This window comes from Bos indicus x Bos taurus, chromosome 16, assembly GCF_003369695.1.
Source record: "Bos indicus x Bos taurus breed Angus x Brahman F1 hybrid chromosome 16, Bos_hybrid_MaternalHap_v2.0, whole genome shotgun sequence".
Lineage (NCBI taxonomy): Eukaryota > Metazoa > Chordata > Mammalia > Artiodactyla > Bovidae > Bos > Bos indicus x Bos taurus.
This window is the reverse complement of record NC_040091.1, coordinates 3081033-3102495: the sequence shown is the minus strand read 5'-3', so window position 1 is coordinate 3102495 and position 21463 is coordinate 3081033. Positions and strand designations below refer to the sequence as shown.

At 49.4% G+C, this 21463-nt stretch overlaps 1 long non-coding RNA gene across 1 annotated transcript in view; it reads left to right on the top strand.

The window, feature by feature from the left end:
• Nucleotides 1–18207, top strand: part of LOC113906317 — a 56073-nt gene extending 37866 nt beyond the window's left edge. Inside the window, exons 2-3 of the long non-coding RNA XR_003514843.1 lie at nt 14515–14638; nt 17006–18207. This is a non-coding gene — a long non-coding RNA (uncharacterized LOC113906317). The remainder of the gene's footprint in view (nt 1–14514; nt 14639–17005) is intronic.
• The last annotated feature ends 3256 nt before the right edge of the window (nt 18208–21463 follow it).

Sequence of the window (21463 nt, the reverse complement as noted above, 5' to 3'; positions counted from 1 at the left end):
CCTGATTTTATCCCTCATTTACATTAAAGGAAGGACATTTTAAAGCAATTAGTATCACCTCTACAGAAGGCTATTTGACAACACCCATCAAAATTATAACTGCACCTGTCCCTTGACCTGTAATTGCACTTCTAGGAAGTTTTCCTGCATATGGAGTTATTATTGTGCAAGATGACATATGTACAGAGTTATTTGTGGCAGCACAATAACTGTTTATAAATGCAAAAGATTGGAGACAACCCAGTTGACTATTAGTAGAGATTTGCTAACTAAATTAGAGTACATTCACACCATTACCGAGTCCAAGCTCACTCTGCTTGCTGCAGGACAGGCCAATGAATCTGAGACATGAGGTGTTGAGACAAGGAATATGCCTTTATTTGTAAAACTGGCTGACCGAGAAGATGTCAGGCTAATGCCTCTAAATAACCACCTTAGCAGGGTCTGGATGCCAGGTTCTTGTATAGATCAGAGCTAGGGGTGGGGGTGAGGAAACAAAGTTAAAAGGCCATCAGTCTTGCAAATATCTCCTGCTGCTGCTGCTGCTAAGTCACTTCAGTCGTGTCCGACTCTGTGCAACCCCAAAGACGGCAGCCCACTAGGCTCCCCCGTCCCTGGGATTCTCCAGGCAAGAACACTGGAGTGGGGCGCCATTTCCTTCTCCAATGCATGAAAGTGAAAAGTGAAAGTGAAGTCGCTCAGCCGTGTCCGACTCTTAGCGACCCCATGGCAAGTTTCAAGCAGAGGATGTATTCATTTCTTCCTTCCTGCCGTCTGCAGGTGGACAGGGTTCTGAAAAAAGACACTGTTAGTTTAACAGTCAGGCAGAGGGGCAGGATTCTCTGAGGCAGCTCATTATGTATGATTATAATAAGAAAAACAACAAAAAGCAAGTCAAAGAAACAGTTCCAGCATGGAGTCAGAATTGGCTTTTCCCTGCAGCTATTCCCCACTGTCTGGAGAAGGCAATGGTAACCCACTCCAGTACTCTTGCCTGAAAAATTCCATGGACGGAGGAGCCTGGTAGACTGCAGTCCATGGGGTCGCAGAGAGTCGAACACGACTGAGCGACTTCACTTTCACTTTTCACTTTCCTGCATTGGAGAAGGAAATGGCAACCCACTCCAGTGTTCTTGCCTGGAGAATCCCAGGGACGGCGGAGCCTAGTGGGCTGCCACCTATGGGGTCGCACAGAGTCGGACACGACTGAAGTGACTTAGCATTCCCCACTGTCAAAGTCTGTTCCACAATCTTGTGGAAAGGGAGGCAATGACCCTTCTGACTGTTACCTAAGGTGGCTCTTTCTGAGAGCGTCTGCCATTGGTGCCAGTGTTCAAGTGTTGACGTTTGTCTTCCTCTGCTCCCCTTGTGAAGAGTCTACACCTGTAGACTTAGAAATATTGAACTTTGAACCCAGGACGCAGCATCTCAAGGAATCTAGCGCTTTCCTACGTGTGGGAAGATGCAAGAGTCAGGGCTCATTACAATTATTTTCTTGATGTGCACCTCAGCTATCTGGGGTCTATAATCCTGTGTTCTCATATTCTGAGCCTTCTCACACTCACCACAGGGAGTGGCCACCGTCTTATGGCTGCTAGATAGCAGATATTTTTCCTCAGGATTCACCAGTTTACTTTGGAGGGCTGCAACCCCTGATGGCAGGAAAGTTTCCATTTTTCAGAAACCCTCCCATCTTGGTCAGGTTTCCCTGATAGCTCAGTTGGTAAAGAATCCACCTGCAATGCAGGAGACCCCGGTTTGATTCCTGGGAGGGGGAAGATCTGCTGGAGGAGGGATAGGCTACCCACTCCAGTATTCTCTGGGTTCCCTTGTGGCTCAGCTGGTAAAGTATCTGACTACAATGTGGGAGACCTGGGTTCGATCCCTGGGTTGGGGAGATCCTCTGGAGAAGAGAAAGGCTACCCACTCCAGTATTCTCTGGCTTCCCTTGTGGCTCAGCTGGTAATGTATCTGACTACAATGTGGGAGACCTGGGTTGGATCCCTGGGTTGGGGAGATCCTCTGGAGAAGAGAAAGGCTACCCACTCCAGTATTCTGGTCTGGAAAATTCCATGGCCACAAAGAGTTGGACACGACTGAGCGACTTTCCCTTTCATGTCACTTTCCCCTCTTGGTCAGGAATTTGACCAATATTTGGGAGATACTTCGTGATCAAATTGTGTCCCACAGTGCCGGGAGACTCATTCCAGATCAGGTGAAAATTTTTGAAAAGCCACTCTAGGTGCTAAATTTTGAACCAGGCCCCATCAATAATTAAAGATCCTCTGAATTCTGTCTAATTATACTCCAAGAGACATATTCCCTTGTTGCTTCTCCCCATACCTAGAATCACACTATTACAACCATTTTATGTTACTGATGTGATCTGTTTTCTCATGATGTCTAGCTAGATAAGTTTTGTTGAAGGCCTGGTTATACACTGGGTACTGTAAGAGACAATCTTATAAATTAGACAGGATGTAAGTAACGCAGCTAGTAACATTTGACAATGAAGTAGTGAAGCAGGGAGACACAGAGCACAGCGTGAAAACAAGAACAAATGAAGACAAAGATTGATGTAACCAGGTGAAATCCAGTTGCCGTAATCTAGTGACCAACGGAGCCGTAACTGATTTAACTGCTATCTGCAGTTTCATTGTACTGGCCATGCACACCTATGCATAGCTTAATCTCTGAGAGAAGTGTGTGCTACTGGCAGGATCAACCAGTTGGAGAGAAAAAAGTTTCCATTTTGCTTACAAAGATATAATTTATGAAGTTACTGTAAGTCATAATTAGTTTAAGGAGAAAGTGTTCCTTATAACTGGAAAACACAGATTTAAACCAGTAATCCTTTTAGATAGAAACCATAGAAATTATTTTTTAATTAATTTATTTATTTTAATTGGAGGCTAATTACTTTACAATATTGTGGTGGCTTTTGCCATACATTGGCATGACTCAGCCATGGGTGCACATGTGTTCCCCAGCCTGAACCCCCCTCCCACTCCCTCCCCATCCCATCCCTCTGGGTCATCCCAGTGCACCAGCCCTGAGCACCCTGTAGCATGCATCAAATCTGGACTGGCGATCTGTTTCACATATGTTTCAATGCTATTCTCTCAAATCATCCCACCCTCGCCTTCTCCCACGGAGTCCAAAAGTCTGTTCTTTACATCTGTATCTCTTTTTCTGTCTCGCATATAGGGTCATTCTTACCATCTTTCTAAATTCCATATATATGAGTTAATATACTGTATTGGTGTTTTTCTTTCTGACTTACTTCACTCTGTATAACAGGCTCCAGTTTCATCCACCTCATTCAGTTCAGTTCAGTTCAGTTCAGTCGCTCAGTCGTATCAGACTCTTTGCAACTCCATGGACCGCAGCACGCCAGGCCTCCCTGTACATCATCAACTCCTGAAGTCCACTCAAACCCATGTCCATTGAGTCAGTGATGCCATCCAACTATCTCATCCTCTGTCATCCCCTTCTCCTCCTGCCTTCAATCTTTCCCAGCATCAGGGTCTTTTCCAATGAGTCAGCTCTTCACATCAGGTGGCCAAAGTATTCGAGTTTCAGCTTCAACAGTCCTTCCAATGAACACCCAGGACTGATCTCCTTTAGGATGGTCTGGTTGGATCTCCTTGAAATCCAAGGAACTCTCAAGAGTCTTCTCCAACACCACACTTCAAAAGCATCAATTCTTCAGTGCTCAGCTTTCTTTATAGTCCAACTCTCACATCCATACATGACCACTGGAAAAACCACAGCCTTGACTAGATGGACCTTTGTTGACAAAGTAATGTCTCTGCTTTTGAATATGCTGTCTAGGTTGGTCATAACTTTCCTTTCAAGGAGTAAGCGTCTTTTAATTTCATGGCTGCAATCACCATCTACAGTGATTTTGGAGCCCAGAAAAATAAAGCCAGCCACTATTTCCACTGCTTCCCTGTCTATTTGCCATGAAGTGATGGGACCGGATGCCATGATCTTAGTTTTCTGAATGTTGAGCTTTAAGCCAACTTTTTCACTCTTCTCTTTCACTTTCATCAAGAGGCTCTTTAGTTCTTCTTCACTTTCAAACTGATTCAAATGCATGTTTTTTAATAACTGAGTAATATTCCATTGTGTAAATGTACCACAGCTTTCTTATCCACTCATCTGCTGATGGACATCTAGGTTGCTTCCATGTCCTGGCTATTATAAACAGTGCTGCGATGAACATTGGGGTACACGTGTCTCTTTCAATTCTAGTTTCCTCGGTGTGTATGCCCAGCTGTGGGATTGCTGGGTTGTATGGCAGTTTTATTTCCAGTTTTTTAAGGAATCTCCACACTGTTCTCCATAGTGACTGTACTAGTTTGCATTCCCACCAACAGTGTAAGAGGGTTCCTTTTCTCCACAACCTCTCCAGCATTTATTGCTTGTAGACTTTTTAAAAGCAGCCACTCTGACCAGCATGAGATGGTACCTCATAGTGGTTTTGATTTGTGTTCTCTGATAATGAGTGATGTTGAGCATCTTTTCCTGTATTTGAAACCATAGAAATTATAACCATATTTGCAGTTTACTCAGTTATATGTAACTATTCCTTTTTGTGAACAGCTTTATGAAGCCATCAGTTTCCCTATTAGAATTCTTCCATGTCTTTCCCAGTTCAGCATTATAACCTGAAAGTCAGAAACCTGTGTTTTATCCAAACGTCCTTTTTATAAACCTTCTTGAAGAGGAGACATTTTTGCAAAGGCATCAGTGTGAATAACTGTCTATAATGACAGAAGACTTATGAAGGCAAGTTTAAATCTGATTGCAGTGTAGTTGACAAAGCAACCCAGTTACTGCTGTGACATGCAACACTTTCAGATATTTGGAATTATGACTGATAATATTCTACCAGGAGATAGATTTTAGGGAACTCCATATACTCTCTAGAATATCTGTATCATTTACCAAATAACTTAAAATTTATTGCTCATGTGACAATACCTCTCACGTAGTTTAACATACCAAAGAAACCTAGTTAGGTTAATGTCTTCCTTTGGGGTGTTTCAGGGACCCTTTGAAGCATCCCAAAGTTGGCTAGAGGTAATTTGATTTGAGAATTTTTGTCAAAAGAACCTTAAAAAACATTTAAAAGTACAATAGGATCATAGCTTCCTGTGAAAAAATAGTTATTTACTTAGCCAAAGTGACAATAAAAAATTCCAAAAGTAAATATAGAACAGATCACTTAAAAGGTAAAGAAACTTAAAATATGTTATCAAGGGCAGTTTAGCATCTTTAGAAAAGTTGTCTGTTTTGACAGAGAGAAAAACTAAATTTATGTTTTGCACCAGCTTACTTTAAAGATTCATTTACTCAAGTAAACTTGTTTTAAAGTTAGTCCTGACTGATCATGTACAAAACCCTTTTGGGAGTCCATCTTCCACAAATATTTCATCCCTTAACTTATTTTAGCACAATTTTAACTTTTGAGTTTTAGAATATCTGGAGAGATCCTAAAGCATATATTTCTAAAAGTTCACTCAAAACTCTTTTCCCATTTGCACTTTCTTTCCTCAAAAGTTTCTTCACACTGAGTTACTTTCCTTGCTGACATATCATGTCAATGTCTGGCAAATGGCACCCCACTCCAGCACTCTTGCCTGGAAAATCCCATGGACAGAGGAGCCTGGTGGGCTGCAGTCCATGGGGTCGCAAAGAGTCAGACACGACTGAGTGACTTCACTTTCACTTTCCACTTTCATGCATTGGAGAAGGAAATGGCAACCTACTCCAGTGTTCTTGCCTGGAGAATCCCATGGACGGAGAAGCCTGGTGGGCTGCCGTCTATGGGGTCACACAGAGTCGGACACGACTGAAGCGACTTAGCAGCAGCAGCAGCATGGCAAAACCAATACAATATTGTAAAGTAATTAGCCTCCAAAAAATAAATAATAAATACTTTTTTTTTAAAAAGATCTTATTAAGCTTATGTTAAACCTAGGCACAATGAAAGTATTATACTTAATATTGTATTTAATATGTTGATCACTTAAGACATGTCTATATTAATTACATCAACAAACTTTAACAAAATACCAGGTACTAATTTAATAATGAATATTTTCCAGTTCTTGTGAACCTGAAATTCATTTAGCTTAATTTCTCTTGTATTTAGAATTGTTTGGTTTGTAAGCACTTACTTTTATTTAAGCCAATTAAATAGAGCTCTTTTACAAATCAACCACAGCAATGTTATCCAAAGGCAAAAAGTGAAAGTGAAAGTGAAGTCACTCAGTGACCCCACGGACCCCATGAACTGTAGCCTACCAGGCTCCTCTGTCCATGGGATTTTCCAGGCAAGATCCTCTGTCCATGGGATTTTCCAGGCAAGAGTACTAGAGTGGGTTGCCATTGCCTTCTCCAGAGGATCTCCCCAACCCAGGGATCAAACCCGGGTCTCCCACATTGTAGGCAGACGCTTTACCATTTGAGCCACCAGGGAAGATACTACACTTGATCTTAGCCAAAAGGCCAAATCCACAGAGTGGCCTCAGTGCTTATTTCAAGATTTTAGTCCTGAGTCAGGCATAGCAATGTAAACCCCATAAGTTTACAAAAAAGCTTGGATTAAAATTGGGTTTCTCATACATGGAACAAGGCAAGCTCACTTGGGTAGATGGCTAAATATTTGCAGAAAAAGGACTTAAGATTTCTAATTACCTTGGACGAGCCAACTTCTAAATTATTTTACCCTCTCTAAAATTTGAATTTTAGAAGACAGCAGAGATGAGGGTTCCTGAGAAGACCAGATAGGACATTTTCATCTCAAAGATACGGGCAAGTTCTTCCTAGGATGACTTTGTCTACCCTTTGTTTAATACTGAGGGGGAAAGAGGAGCAGGTAATAGGAAAGACAGGCTGAGGAGCCCACCTCGCGGCCCTGGCCTCCTGGGAAGGCGGCAGCCAGAGAAGTGGGCCAGTGGTGCCTGAACCAGTACGTGCTGTCACTGCACGGAAGTAGTCTTTCTGGGGGCAGATGCCCTAGGAGCCGGGTCTATTCTGTGACCCCCTTATCCTGCTGTGGGAGTCTTCAAGCAGCAGCTGCCCTAATAGCTCTTAAGTGCCTGACCCCATGGCACACAAGTTTAATTGACCTGGTCCTCAGCTTAAAGGAGAGCCCTCACCTCCTTGGGGGATAGCTACTGTGCCACAGTGCGCTGTGGGATCTTCAGAACACGCCGGAGAGTAACCCTGGCGGGAGTTCCTCAACTGCTTCTACAGCCAGTAGCCTGTTTACAGAGGGTTTGAGGAGAGAGAAACGAGAGAGTTGCTGTGGGGGTGGGCAGGAACCTTAGAGGAAGCACGTCTCATTTTAGCTTAAGCAGTTGGTACTAGATGTCTGTGCATCACCAAATTACAAACATAACCAAAATAAACCAAAACCTAGCTAGCTGGAAAGTCACACTAACATGACCTCCCAGTTCCATTAGATCTATGGCGTTTGTCCAAAATGCTTTATCAAAGGAGTTTTCCTTCGCAGGGGAAGCTCCCCAAGCTGCAGCTGAAGTTCTCCACTGTCAAAGTTACCCGGGGCTCCTGGAGGGGAAACTGGCATTGGACACCAAGCCCAAGGGGGCCTCCAGAGCTATTCACTCATTCTCAGGTGTTCCTCCTTTGCACAGTGCTTCTAACTGCAAGATTGCATAACTGTGAGCCATTCATGGGCCGTTGCTCTTCTGATCTCAACATATCTAATATATGCCCCAGAGAGCTTTCCTTTAGGGTAGATGAAATATTTCCCACTTCTATAAGTTTGATAACACCAAAACACAAAAGATGTAGGTGAATTTCAACAAAGACAGCACAAATTCCAGCCTCGATTCACAGAGCAACTGGATCCCGGCTCAGGTAAGTAAATTTACTCTACAAAACAAACGAACTAATTGCAACCAGGCAGCCTAGCCACGTCAGAACTAGTTCCCCAATGAACTGGTCCCACCTGAGGTAGAGTCCAGCGATAATTCTCCTCTCCAACAGGGTACCCCACCAAACAGGTTTGTCCCATAAAGGAAAAATCCAAATTGAGGGGGAAATATGTTCCCAGCGAGCACAGCAGAGCGACATACCCTACAAAATCAAGTCTGTTGACTCATAACACAAAAGGGCACGCAAAGCCGCAAACAAATCAACTGGCTATCAATTGGGGAGACTTACTTACCCTATGAAATTGAGTTCATTGACTTGTAGAAGTTGGTCAGTTCCTTGTTTCAAACTGCTAAGCACTGGGGCAGCTGGGTGCCACTTCCCAGAATCTTGAAGGAAAGATCAAGATGGTCCTGGCAGCTGCTAGGGCCTTGTCCCAATATTCCTTGACTGGGGCCAGCTAGCCTCTAGCAGCAAGGATCCTGGATGGCTAAGCCAAATTTGTTATCAAGTTCAAGCTCTCTCTGCTTGCCACATGACAGGCCAATGAATCTGAGAGATGAGGTGTTGAGGCAAGGAATATGACTTTATTTGGAAATACAGCTGACTGAGAAGACGGCAGAATAATATCTCTAAATAACTATCTTAGTGGGGTCTGGATGCCAGCTTCTTTTATGGATCAGAGATGGGAGAGGTGAGGAAGCAAAGTAAAACAGCCATTAATCTTGCGAATATCTCCTAGAATGGCGAGCCTCAGGCAGGGGATGTGTTTATTTCTTCCTGGTTGGGAAGATCCCCTGGAGAAGGAAATGGCAACCCACTCCAGTACTCTTGCCTAGAAAATTCCATGGACTGAGGAGCCTGGTTGGAGAAGGAAATGGCAGCCCACTCCAGTGTTCTTTCGTGGAGAATCGCAGGGATGGGGGAGCCTGGTGGGCTGCCGTCTATGGGGTCGCACAGAGTCGGACACAACTGAAGCAACTTAGCAGCAGCAGAGGAGCCTGGTAGGCTACAGTCCACGAGGTCTCAAAGAGTCAGACACAACTGAGCAACTTCACTTTCACTTCCTGCCATCTACAGGTGGACAGGGTTCTGAACAAAGGCGCTTTAACAGTCGAGTAGAGGGGCAGGGTTCTCTGAGGCAGGCTATTATATATGATTATAATAAAAGCAAAGGAAAGCAAGTCAAAGAAACAGTTCCAACATGGAGGCAGAATTGGGTTTTCCCTTCAACAATATGATGGAATAGTATGCAGTCATAGAAGACTAAAAAAACTTTTATATATTTATAGGAAATGGTATCTAAGATATACCAAGTAAAAACTGAAGGATGCAACATAAGGGACTAACGCTTGTGTAACATTTTTGTAAAGAGGGAAAAATAATACGTGTTTATCTTCTTATCTATGCATAAAGTTCCTGGAAGTTTACAAGAACATTTATTGAGTCCAAGGAGGGGCGATGCATGGTTGGGGATGGCATGAAAGGGGTATTTTCACTCTATAACTAACTTCTTGAGTCTTTTCTTTGAAAAAAAAAATAATTTTTGGCCATGCCATGCAGCATGCAGGATCTCAGTTCCCTGACCAGGGATCGAACACACCCCTCTCATGCCTTCTGATTTATGGAGCACATGAATGTGTTGTCTGTTAAAATTAAATGAATAAAAAGTAAAACTCCCTCTTTACATTATCTCAATTTAGTTTTTTAAGGAGTTGTATTACACTGAATGATTATAAAATAACTCATATGTTTATCTATTCTATGAATTCAGAATATGTTTAATATAACACAATCTTTTAATATGAAATATGTATTTTGCTATACTAATTTGACTATATATTGCATGTTGTATCTATCCGACATATATTTGTTTTAAAGGTCTTTTTATAAGAAACAGTCTGAAAGGAAAACATCAGTGATTATTTCTGGGTAGTTGACATAGAAATGATTTTAATTTTCTTTATACTTTTCCTGTTTCTCTGGTTTATATGCCAAAGGTAACTGCTCCTAATAATCAGGAAAAAACCATGCTTGCTCCCACTCCCCTCCGTCCAGGGATGAAGCTCAGTGACTTCAAAGCGCCTTTTGAGGCCCTGCCTGTGTTTTCCCTCCTCTCCTATCAACCCTCCCACTGCCCCTACAGGAGGCTCTGTGACTCCTGAACAGACTCCTCGGCCGTTCTCCCTGTGCTACAGAAATGCAACCCAGACGTCAGTATCCAGCTCAAACGTCCTCGCACCCAGACAGAATCAGTGGCGCCCTCCTCTGTGCTCCATGACCTCGGGAATGGACTCCTTAGGCATGTGGCCCTTGTTTCCTGAGTCACTGGGTCCCCAGGAGCAGCCCAGGGGCGGATTCAGGATGGACGCTGGGAAAGTATGGGCCCAACGTCTCCCCTGTGGCTCTCTCTACCTTCTGCAAGACGGAGGTGCTAAGAGAGTTACTGTTGGCTGCAAAGCTCACTTTGCTTTGGTGCCTCCTTTCTGTTTGTGGGCTTCTGGGCTGTGATCTTGGTGTCCTGGCGGACCTGGCTGCAGTCCTTGTTCCCATCCCGGTGGGGCCCTCTACCTAGTGGGATTCTTCACAGAGAACTGCACAGATTAGCCCCCAGCAGTCCAGTTTGAGGGGAACGCACTCTGCCCAGGGTGGCTGGTCTGCCCAAGACAGAGGAGGTGTTTTTCTCATGTCTGTTGGAGAAAGTGGGGCTGGGAGATGTCTCTGTCCCAAAGACTTCCAATCCCTTCCAGGTGCCTTCTGAGTCTTCCTTCCCACTCCTCTCCAGAGGGAAATTGGCTGGAAGGGAAGCAGATAGAAGCAGGAGGAGGAGGCCCCATCAGCCATCCCCTTTCTTGGAGGATCTGAGCCTGTGCTTTGCCTCATCACAGACTCACAGACTGGTACAGAGAAACAAAGCTGTCAGAGAATCCCACTCCTTCCCCGGCTGTCAGAGTGCAGATACCCAGTGATTCACCAAGCCCTGCCCCAAGTCTGCGGGCAACTGAGCCTTAAAAGCAGAGAGGAGCAGATGTCAAATTCCCTTCAGATCTATCTATGCTTTCCCTTAAGCCCCGGCTTAAGAGATACAAACATTCTCCCCTAATCTGGCTGCTGTTGCTCTCATCCATATCCTTATTCCCAAAGAGATTTACTAAGAGGATAAATCTCAGCCCAAGAACTCAGACACTTGGCCCCACTTACAGCGTCTGCTTTGTATGACAGTCAGGGCTAGACTGGACGTGGTGGGCACATAGCCCTGGAATGGACACGGGCATTTACCTATGAAATTCAAACTATTAAGGGTCTCCTCCATGCCCCGAATCCTTCCATTAATGAGCAATAATGAGTAATATTTACTGAATTCTTAATATGTGCCAGACACACTCTGGGTGCTTCTCCTGCATTAAAGAAGCAAATACACTCGTTATAGTTCTGTTTGATACCTAAGGAAATGGAAGCAAGTGGCCCAAGGTCACTCAGCTAATGAATGGTTTAGCCGGGATGAACCCTCTGCCTCCAGAGCCTACGCTCTTAACCTTCAGGCTATTCTGCCAGGGGAGAGGCCTTCTCAAGTGCCCCGGGACCGTTTTCTTGCAGCTGCTTGTAAAGTGCACCTATTCCAGGGGAGGGCCGCAGGCCTGCCTCGTCCACCACTGGAGATGAATTGGTTTATCAGATCCTGCCTGAGGATGACCCCTGGCCTTCTTGAGATGAGGATGGGGAAAAGGAGCCTCGAAAGAGGGCATGGTGGTCGAGGAAGAGAGGATAGGGATCCTTGGAGGCACGCAAAGGTGATGGGGAGGAAGGGAGGAATGGTTAGGTCCCCCAGCTCAACAGAGACAACTCCAGGGAAATAAGCCTGAGCAGCAGTGTGGGTCGTGTGGGAAGGGCCCCTGGGATGACCCCTCAGAGTGCATGCTTTTGGTGTGATTCCTGGCGTGAAATTGAGGGTTTGGGGAGTGGACAGACAGAGGAGTGGAGTGGTGGAAGCAGCCCTCCGGACCTGACCAGGGCTTCAGGGTCCTGCAGGCCACAGCCTGACCCCTGACCCTCTGAGGGTGACCCCGGCCACTCATCAGAGCCCACAGTCTCATTCTGAGTTCTGACAACCCCCCTCCCCGCCGCTCCGCTGGCCCAGCCCTTGGCTCTCAACAGAGTGAAGTGGGTCAGCGGTAGGTGGATGCTGCTGGGAGCCCTCGGTCAGCACGGCCTGGACACGGAGGGTCCACTCCTCCCACTGCTCGCCTGCTGCTGTCCAGGCAGGGAGCCCTGAGTGCTTGCAGGATTTCACAGCCACGTGCAGAGGTGGACCAGATGACCCTCATCTGGTCTGTGTGGAGCTGAGCCCAGAGAGGCTGTCATTTGCCCTGGAGTGCAGAGCGGCCCAGCCAGGATTCAAACCCAGAACTCCACACGCTGAGCGTGGGGGTGGGGCCCCTTTCACTTGTCTACAGCTGCGCCCCAGGCACCCCCCAGGGGCTGCAGCTTTGGGGGCCTCACCTCGGGAGTTCCTTTCCTCCCCAGACCCTCCGGCCACCAGTTCTCTATTTGCTTCAGAATTGTCTGAAGAACACATTTAAAACAAAATGTGGATTCCTAGAGTTCAACCACCACGGATTCTGACTGTTGAAGGCTGGGACGGAGCCCAGGACTCTGCGCTCTTAGCAAACCCCAGGTATCTCTGAAGAAGGAGGCTCCTGATGCGCCCAACTATTCCCCATCTCAGAGGCGTCTGTCCCAAGCCCTTTCCCACGGTTTGTGTGTGGGCTAAATCGCTTCTGTTGTGTCCAATTCTTTGTGGCCCCATGGACTGTAGCCCACCAGGCTCCTTTGTCCATGGGATTCTCCAGGCAAGGATACTGGAGCGGGTTGCCCTGCCCTCCTCCAGGGGATCTTCCAGACCCAGGGATCACACCCGCGTCAGCAGGCAGGGTCTTTAGCACTATGCCACCCGGGAAGCTCCCACGGAGAGGGCCCCTTTATTCTGCCTTTGTTTCCTATGTATTTCGAATATTATGAAGGCTGATGGGAGACTCCTCTAGGCTGCAGATGGGTTCCCTTTGTCTTCCGAGGCTCCAGGCTGCTTCTCCTGGGTCTTGCACATAGGCAGGGACAGGTGAGGGGACAGGACCACCTCTTGGGGTCTCAGCAGGAGCCTGAGGCTGTGCCTCTATTTTAGACCAGGGTGCTGCTCTCTTGCCTGAAATCACAAAACAGAATCCAGCCACCAAGGCAGTATTTCTCAACCTGCTCACATGCTACAGAATCCCCTCTTATTTGGCAAAAATGCAGATTCCTACCCCACCCTGATTTATTGAATTAGAGTAGGGGAAAATGCAGGGCCTGGAAATCTGCACTTGGCCAGTAGTCCGGTCAACTCTTATGCACGTGAATAGCTGAGAAGTCCTGCTGTCGACCATGGACTGTGGAGTGTCACAGACCTGGGTTCAAATCCCAGGCCTACCATGAGGTAGCTACGTGGACTGGAACTAATTCCTAACCTCTCATCTGTAAGACATGGGCGTACTATACCGGCCTATTTATTGGTCTTGCTGTGAGGATTCAATCAGACCCTGAGAAAATTGATTCAAAGCACCAGGCATACAGCCTGCTCTGAAAGCACACCCCATCTAGTGGCAAAGAGGATGCAGACATAAATGCCTCCCCTGGGAGAGAAGCGCTGCACATTACTCACCCCCCAGCAAACACAGAGCAGCTTTAAAACAATTCTGACCCTGCCTTTCCTCTGGGGTGAGCTCAGTGACGTTTTCAAGGTGACTAGGGCCGTTCCCACCCTGAGGTGTGAGCCATTCCTAGCTAGGGTCAGGCATTGGCAAACCTCTGGTTGGCCAGGGTCCCTGGGACCTTCAGCCTTGCAGCAGGCTGCCAGGAACCGGGAGTCTACAAGTCCTTCCTTTCCCGGGCTCCCCTAGTCTGGCTGATCCAAAGAAATGCCAAAACTTGTAAAAAGCTTCAGCCATTCATAACCGGTCAGCTCCCTCGGGAAACACTCCCCGCTCTGCTGAAAGCTTGCCAGGCGACTTGGTGATGTCGTGCTCTCAGCCCACACAATGGGCAGAGCAGGAAAAACATCCCGCCTGTCCATAGGCTCACATCCTCCTGGGGCCCCACCCTGCGGCTCCCAGAGTTTGGGGATGGCGGTGCAGAGGGAGGCAAAGGGCAGCTGTGGAGGAGGGGAAGGGGGTGGAAGCAGGACCAGATCTCCCCAGTTTGGCTGCCTCCGGAACAAGCTGGGTGGGTTAGATTACAAGTCAAATCTGCTTTTTCTGGCTCCCCTGCCAGTCCCCGGAGACCACTGCTTAACAGCCCCGACACTGAAATGGACTAAAACCTGACCTGGTAAACAAAGCTGTTCAGAGGGCAGTCAGCAGGTAGGCACACCCGGTGGGAGGCCTTGCCTTGCACTTACTTGACTGTGCAAGCTGTTAAACCTCCCAGGCCCTCAGTTTCCACATCCATTGAATGGGAGTATTCCTGTATGTCCTGTCTACTACACAGCGTGTTCTCACAGCAAAATGGGCTACCGTGCATGAAAGCCCCTCAGTAACCATAAACACATCACTGGTGTCATTGTCATTGCAGAGGGACTGGGGAGTGAGGTGGCATGCCTGGGGAGAAACACCCGTGAGGACATGGCCCTCTTCGGCCCAGCCAGCTGGCAACCTGAACCCAGAGAAGAGATCTAACAGCTTGGAAACATGGACACGTGAGTGCTGACCACAAGCTGTGAGAATGTTCAGACAGGCTTGGGGGCCGGGGTGGGGTAGGATAAGTGGAGAGGGAGCAGGGGAGCGTTTACTGGAGAACTTACCCAGAGACCACAGTTCCATACTAAGCTCTGTGTTTTTCCTTAGCGTCGTGTATATTTAGGGTGGCCTTTTGGAAAAGGGCTTCCCTGATGGCTCAGAGGTTAAAGCGTCTGTCTGCAATGTGGGAGACCCAGGTTCGTTTGATTCCTGGGTCGGGAAGATCCCCTGGAGAAGGAAATGGCAGCCCACTCCAGTGTTCTTGCCTAGAGAATCCCATGGACGGAGGAGCCTGGTAGTCTACAGCCCACGGGGTCGCAAAGAGTCGGATACGACTGAGCGGCTTCACTTCACTTCACTTCACTTTTGGGAAATGGAGGTTATAAGGGGCTAAGGCCCCCGTGAAGCCCTTGCATCAGCATTGCTGTAGGCCTATTTGGCATCAACATAACTGAGCACGTAGTGCTCAAGGGGTTGATCAGGGAAGGCTTCCTGGAGGAAGATTTGAGGCGTGCCTAATAGGAAGACAGAGGGAAAAGGTTCCCACAAAACCCTAAAGTGAAAACAGACACGTTGATGAAAAATCAGGAGCAGGGGAGGTCACTCTGAGGGCATCTACACCCCCAACCCCCATCACTGTAGGGACGGGAGCACTGAGTCCCAGCACCTGCCTGAGGCCCAGCGTCTGGCTGAGCTGCTGCAGGATGTGGGAGGGGATGTCCAGGCAGAGGTTCAAAGACTTGAAGGAGGAGTCGCCTTCCAGGGAAAGGTGATCCTTGGTCTGCTAGTGGGAGAGGAGTGTGCACTGGGTGGTCAGACACAGAACTGGAGAGAGAGGAGGGTCAGGGCTGGGACCCAGAGGGCACCTCGCTGGGGTATGCACAGCCCCTTAGAGATGATGGTGGGAACCGGCAGGATGTCTTGAGGCCTCTAGGAGCACCTCTGTGGCCCAGGGCCACATTCTTTTGAGTATTCTGGGGGTGGGATGGGGGTTGGAGGAGTAGAGTAAGGAAACACCTAGAAATAAGACTGACTTTACCATGTGACTAAATGGCACAGGTCTAGAGAGGTCTAAACTCAAAGTTGAGGGTCACCTGGGGGCACTCACTACCCGGGAACAGGCGAGGAAGCGAAGGGCTTGCAGAGGTGGGAGGTGGGTTCCAGCAAGTTCTTAACGTATCGGATATTTCATTTCAATGTTAATTCATTCTCGTTCACAACTATGAACTATGAGGCCCAGAGATCCAATTCACTCTCTGAAACCTGCAACACTGCTAGGAACGCAGAGGCTGAGGAAGGGGTGGGAAGGTGGTCGTAAGTGAAAAGACCCTAGACAGGTTGCTCATACCCTATGAGATTATCTGCATCTGTGAGTTCCGTGAGGAGTTTACTCAATTCTGAATCTTTAGCACTTCACAGAGTGGTTTGGACCAAGGAGATTTTTAATAAATGTCTGTTAAAGAAAAAAATGTGGACTTAGGTAATGGTTTGTTATCTAAATTTTAATGAGCGCCAAAGAATTGATGCTTTTGAACTATAGTGTTGGAGAAGACTCTTGAGAGTCCCCTGGACTGCAAGGAAATCCAACCAGTCCATCCTAAAGGAAATCAGTCCTGAATATTCATTGGAAGGACTGATGCTGAAGCTGAAACTCCAATACTTTGGCCACCTCATGTGAAGAGTTGACTCATTGGAAAAGACCCTGATGCTGGGAGGGATTGGGGGCAGGAGGAGAAGGGGATGACAGAGGATGAGATGGCTGGATGGCATCACCGACTCAGTGGACATGAGTTTGAGTAAACTGGGGGAGCTGGTGATGGACAGGGAGGCCTGGCGTGCTGCAGTCCATGGGGTCACAAAGAGTTGGACACAACTGAGCGATGAACTGAACTGAATGTTACCTAAAAATTTTGATTTAGGTAATGGTTTGTTAAGTTCACAGTACCTTGCCTGACATACATCTGTTAGGATACAAATGAATGTGTGTGAGCATTCTCAGTCATGTCCAACTCCTTGCAACCCCACAGACTGTAGCCCGCCAGGTTCCTCTGTCCAAGGAATTCTCCAGGCAAGAATACTGGAGGAGCAGTTGCCATTTCCTCCTCCAGGGGATCTTCTCAACCCAGGGACAGAACCCAAGTCTCCTGCATTGGCATGCGGAGTCTTTCCCACTGCACCATCTGGGAAGCCCAAGGGACATCAGAATTCTGAAACTCTAGTGGCAGTTTGGAAGGATGGGTGGGTTCCCATGGACAGATGGATTTTATTCCCTCCTGTGCTCCTACAACCCTTCCCCCTTGAGAGAATGATGCTGGCTTCCACCCTAGGGGACCGGCAACATGGCAACAGCCAACAGGCGGTGCTTTTCTCCATGGCCAAGAAATTCTGAGTGCTTTCCATGTATTAACTCATCTAATCTTCACACCAATCCTGTGATCACCCCATTCTACAAATGGGGAAACTGAGGCACAGAGAAGCCGTTTTCGATGATCCCACAATTAGGAAGTGATGGGGCCAGGATTCAAGCCAAGACAGCCCAGCACTAGAGCTCTGCTCTCGACCGTCTCGCTCCTCTGCCTCTGTCGCTTGGGAACTCCAACCTCCCTGCCTCCTCTGGTACCCTGAAGCGGGGCAGCCAGTTCCGCCACCAAGCAGAACACTTAGCAGAGGTGTAGAAACACAGGCGGTTGAGGGTAAACTTCAAGTCATCACCTCAAGGCAGGAAACTGGGCCCTGACTGCTGGGCCCTTCCTCCTGCTCCAAGGCAGCCCTCCCCCCTGTCCTCATCAGCTCCAGCTTTAGGAGTTCCCACAACCAGAGTCAGCCCCAGGTCTAGAAAAGCCAAGGTGGTCTGGCCTCAAAGCAAATGGCCCGCATCCTGCAATCCAGGTGGAAGGGTTTTGCAAGCCTACAACCGTGGCTGGCAACGCTCCTCTTAGCATCTCTGAGGGACGCTTCTTACCTGTGAGCTGTATCTTCCTGTCCTTGGCAAAGTAGAGATCCAGCCAACCCCAAGACAGCTCCTTCCTATGCAACCTGGTAAGACTTGCCAGAAACACTGCATGCCACTGGAATTCCCAAGTGATCTCCCATCCTCTGCTTGGATGCTTCTAGGGACAGAGAGCTCACCACCTCAGAAGGCAGCTGATCCACTAAGTAATACCTATGACCCAGTGTTTTTTATCATAAAACTCTCTGCATGTTTACTTCCCCAGCTATACTTAAAGCTCTGTAGAAACAAAACCAGGATGAAGTCATCCTAAAGTCTTGCAAAATCTTTTAGATAGAAAGTGCTTAATAAATTCTTGCTACTAGAGATCTTATCAAGGGTGAAGAATGCAAGGAATAAAGTATGATCTAATTTATCAGCTTGCAAACAGCAGAGCAGGGATCTGAATCCAGATTCCTGTATTTTGGAGCCTTGGATGTGCAAGAATCTTCCCTGGAAACCCAGGACCCCACTGACCCCTCCCCCAGGGAAAACACGGATGGTATAAAGTCTTGGTTTTGTCTGAAGAAAAGAAAAGCAAAAAAAAAAAAAAAAAAAAACTCTTGGTACTTTTTTTTCAAATGAACAACTCCCCCTCCCCCAAGTAACCCAGACCTCATGAGAGGAAGCAAAGACCACTTCCTAACTGACGCTGAGACTCTGAGTTCCTGCAAGTGGGGTCCCAGTCAGGGTCGAGTTGGTGTCTCAGATACTGGAAACACAGCACATGTGGTCAGGAAGTCTTGGATGAATAATGAGTAAATGTGAGTGGGAGGAGCTCAGAGACAGGAAGATGATGGGCTGGGCTAGAAGCTTGAGCAGGGAGGACCGCTGATGGCATCCTAGAGGGCTGAGCGTGTCCCTGCCACTCGGATGGGCCCCCGAGTGACACAGTGCTGCACAGCCATGCCTTGTGCTGACCTCACCAGGACGGGGCAGACACGGGTGCAGGAGAAAGCGATGGTGCCCAGCATCGAGACAACTTCCCAGGGACTGGGGGCTGGGTGAGCAGCTAGGAGAGGCTTCCTTAAGGCAGACGCTGCATCAGATGATTCATCTCTGGACATGTGTTACTCCAGGTGGCCCCCCAGCAAGAGGAAGGGATGGGGGAGGAGCAGAAAGAGCAGCTGGCAGAGGGGAAGGGGCAGAGAGACAGAAGGCACCAATAAGTGGCCTCTGCAGTCCCTCCAGCCGCCGCCCCGTCCGTCCTGTCTGAGGAGAGCTGGCCCCCCTCCCTGGAACAGGGCACCGCCCGTCAAAACGGACGTCACCTACAGCGCTGGAGTGGCAGCTGGGCCCCCAGTGCCCAAGGCTGCCTGCTGAGTTGGTGGGGAGGCCCGGAGGGGCTGGGCAATGGCAGGGGCCTGCGGTGGGGTGGGGCCCAGCGCCTCGCCGTCCGGGGCTTCTGGCGGCCTGTTAGCCACATCCGCAGGTGACCCGGGGGCGAAGGCCTGCTCCCAGCTGCCAGGAATACAGCAGGCAAGCCAGGTGCCAGCCGCCCACACGGCCCTGGAAGGCAGGGGCCGTCCTGTGAGCGCCGCGCCTCGGAATGGCAGGTGGGGTGTGAGCTCTGACAACCCCCTTGCTCCGCGGGGCACAGAGCCTCAGGCTCACTGCGGGAAAGGAAGCGAGAGTCCGCTCCCAGGGAGGCTCCGCAGACGAACCCTCCCAGTATGTGTGTGTGTGTGTGTGTGTGTGTGTGTGTGTGTGTTTCTGTGTGTGTATGTGTGTGGGGCCCCGTGGATGCTACTGGCCTCTCTCAGCCTTTAAAAGCAGGGGTCAGGGGCTTCCCAGCTCAAAGTGAGATCCAGAGTCCCTCCCATGCCCCACAGGACTCCATCCTGGCTGTGCACTGGGGTCAGCTGGGGAGCTTTTAGAAAAATGACTGATGGGGCCTCCCTCGTGGTCCAGGGATGACTCCATGCTTCCAACGCAGGGGGTGCAGGTTCGATCCCTGGTCAGGGAACTAAGATCCCCTCATGCTGCAGAATGCATGCAGCCAAAAATAAAAAAAATTAAAAAAAAATTTTTTTAATTTTCTGACACCTGGCCCCACTGCTGGAAAATCTGTGAATTTCCAGCATGGAAACCTGGAACCACACTTCCTACCTGCTCCACGATGGGCATGAGGTGCAGAACCGTCGGTCCCTCCCCGCGGGCCAGCCCACCCACCACCCTGCCGGGCTGCTGCGCTCCGTCCAGCCTGGCTGCCTCCTTGTTCATCCTCACACACCCTCCCTTGGGGGTCTTTGCTGGAACACTCTGTCCTTGGGGGTCCTCAGAGCTCCCCACTGATGAGGCACTGCTCTCCCCAATCTCACCAGAGGCCCCTGACCACACTGTGCCATCACATGGACCCTGACTCTGCTTGATTCTGCCTCCTCACACCTGAGCCCTTGACATCGGGGTGCTTAATCTGGGTAATGCTTTTCCCCCTCACCAGAACATCAGCTCTGCAACAGCAGGGACACAGCGATCTTGCTCTCTGCCCCGTCCTCTGGGCCCAGCACCGTGCCTGGCACGCGGCGGGTGCTTGATACAAATGTGCTGAAAGGTCATCCACGCCAATGGGTCTGAGCTCCTGCTGCTGCAAAGCGAGGGTGCAGAGTCCCGCAACTCGGCGTGCTGGCTCCCACCTGGGAGCCAGGCTGGGACAAATTCCTGGGGCTGAAGATCTGCTCTGGAGACCAGGGCTCGGAGGATGCTGCATTGCATCAAGACAGGAAGCAGGGGTCTGAGCAGAGGGTAAGGTGGAAAGATAGCCCAGAAGGAACTGAGCTGCTTCAAGGAGGAAGGAAAGGAAATCCGGCACCTGTCCCACACCTGGAGCCCAGCAGGCAAACAGGGCGGCGACCATGGTCAGACCAGCAGCCCTGACCACCCAGACCAGAGAGATGGCGTGACTGAGCCGCAGGAAGGGAAGAGGCGGCCCCAGGGCCGAGCCCAGCCTCCCCCTGCAGCACCGCTGAAGAGGACCTCCTGTCAGCAGCTGAGGGCCCCTGCAGGGCGCCGTGCCAGTGCCGGACGGGCTGGTGTGGTGAAGGGAGAAGCCGGCTGCCGCCCCAGAAGCTCCTGACCCATCCCAGGGGCAGAAGAGGGCAAAGGGCGGCCAGATGGGAGATGGCCAGCCAGGGGCTCCAGCCCAGGGGCGGGCCGCCACTCAGGAGAGGCGTATGAGAATGACGGTGGGGCGCCCAGAAGACAGAGGGGCCCAGGACACCTGCCCCATGCGGTGGTGGTCTGGCCACCGGAGAGGCTGAGGACGGCCCTCAAGGCCCGTCTGCCCTAGCCGCTCACAACCATCACTCCCCCAGCTTCCTTCTCCAGTAATGTCCTTTTTCCTCAGGCACTGATTACACATGATGCCTGGTGGGAGCCCCCCGCCCTCCGCCCCGGAGCCCTCTGGGACAGAAACTCGAGTGCTGCAGTGTCTGCAGAGACCCCCAGAGTCCCCTCGACCACTTCAGCCTCCAGAGAGGACAGGAGCTGCTGCAGCAAGAGTAGCTGCCCTGCCCCTCCAGATTCCCAGAGGGCCCGGCGCCTGTGTGAACCCCCGGGTGCCACTGCCCGGGGTACAGCAGTGGCCTCCGGTCCCGAGAGGAGCTGCAGTGAAGCATCTGCTCCAACTTCCCTCCTGTGTGCTTCTCCAGTCTGCCCCCCTTCTCCTTTGCCCTCCTTGAAGACCCACAGCTGCGGCGGCTGTGAGGCTTCGACGAGAGGCACAGTGGTGGCACACAGTAGGGAGCTCAGCAAACCTCAGGTCTTGCTAGTCTCCTCCCAAATTCAACTTCAAAAG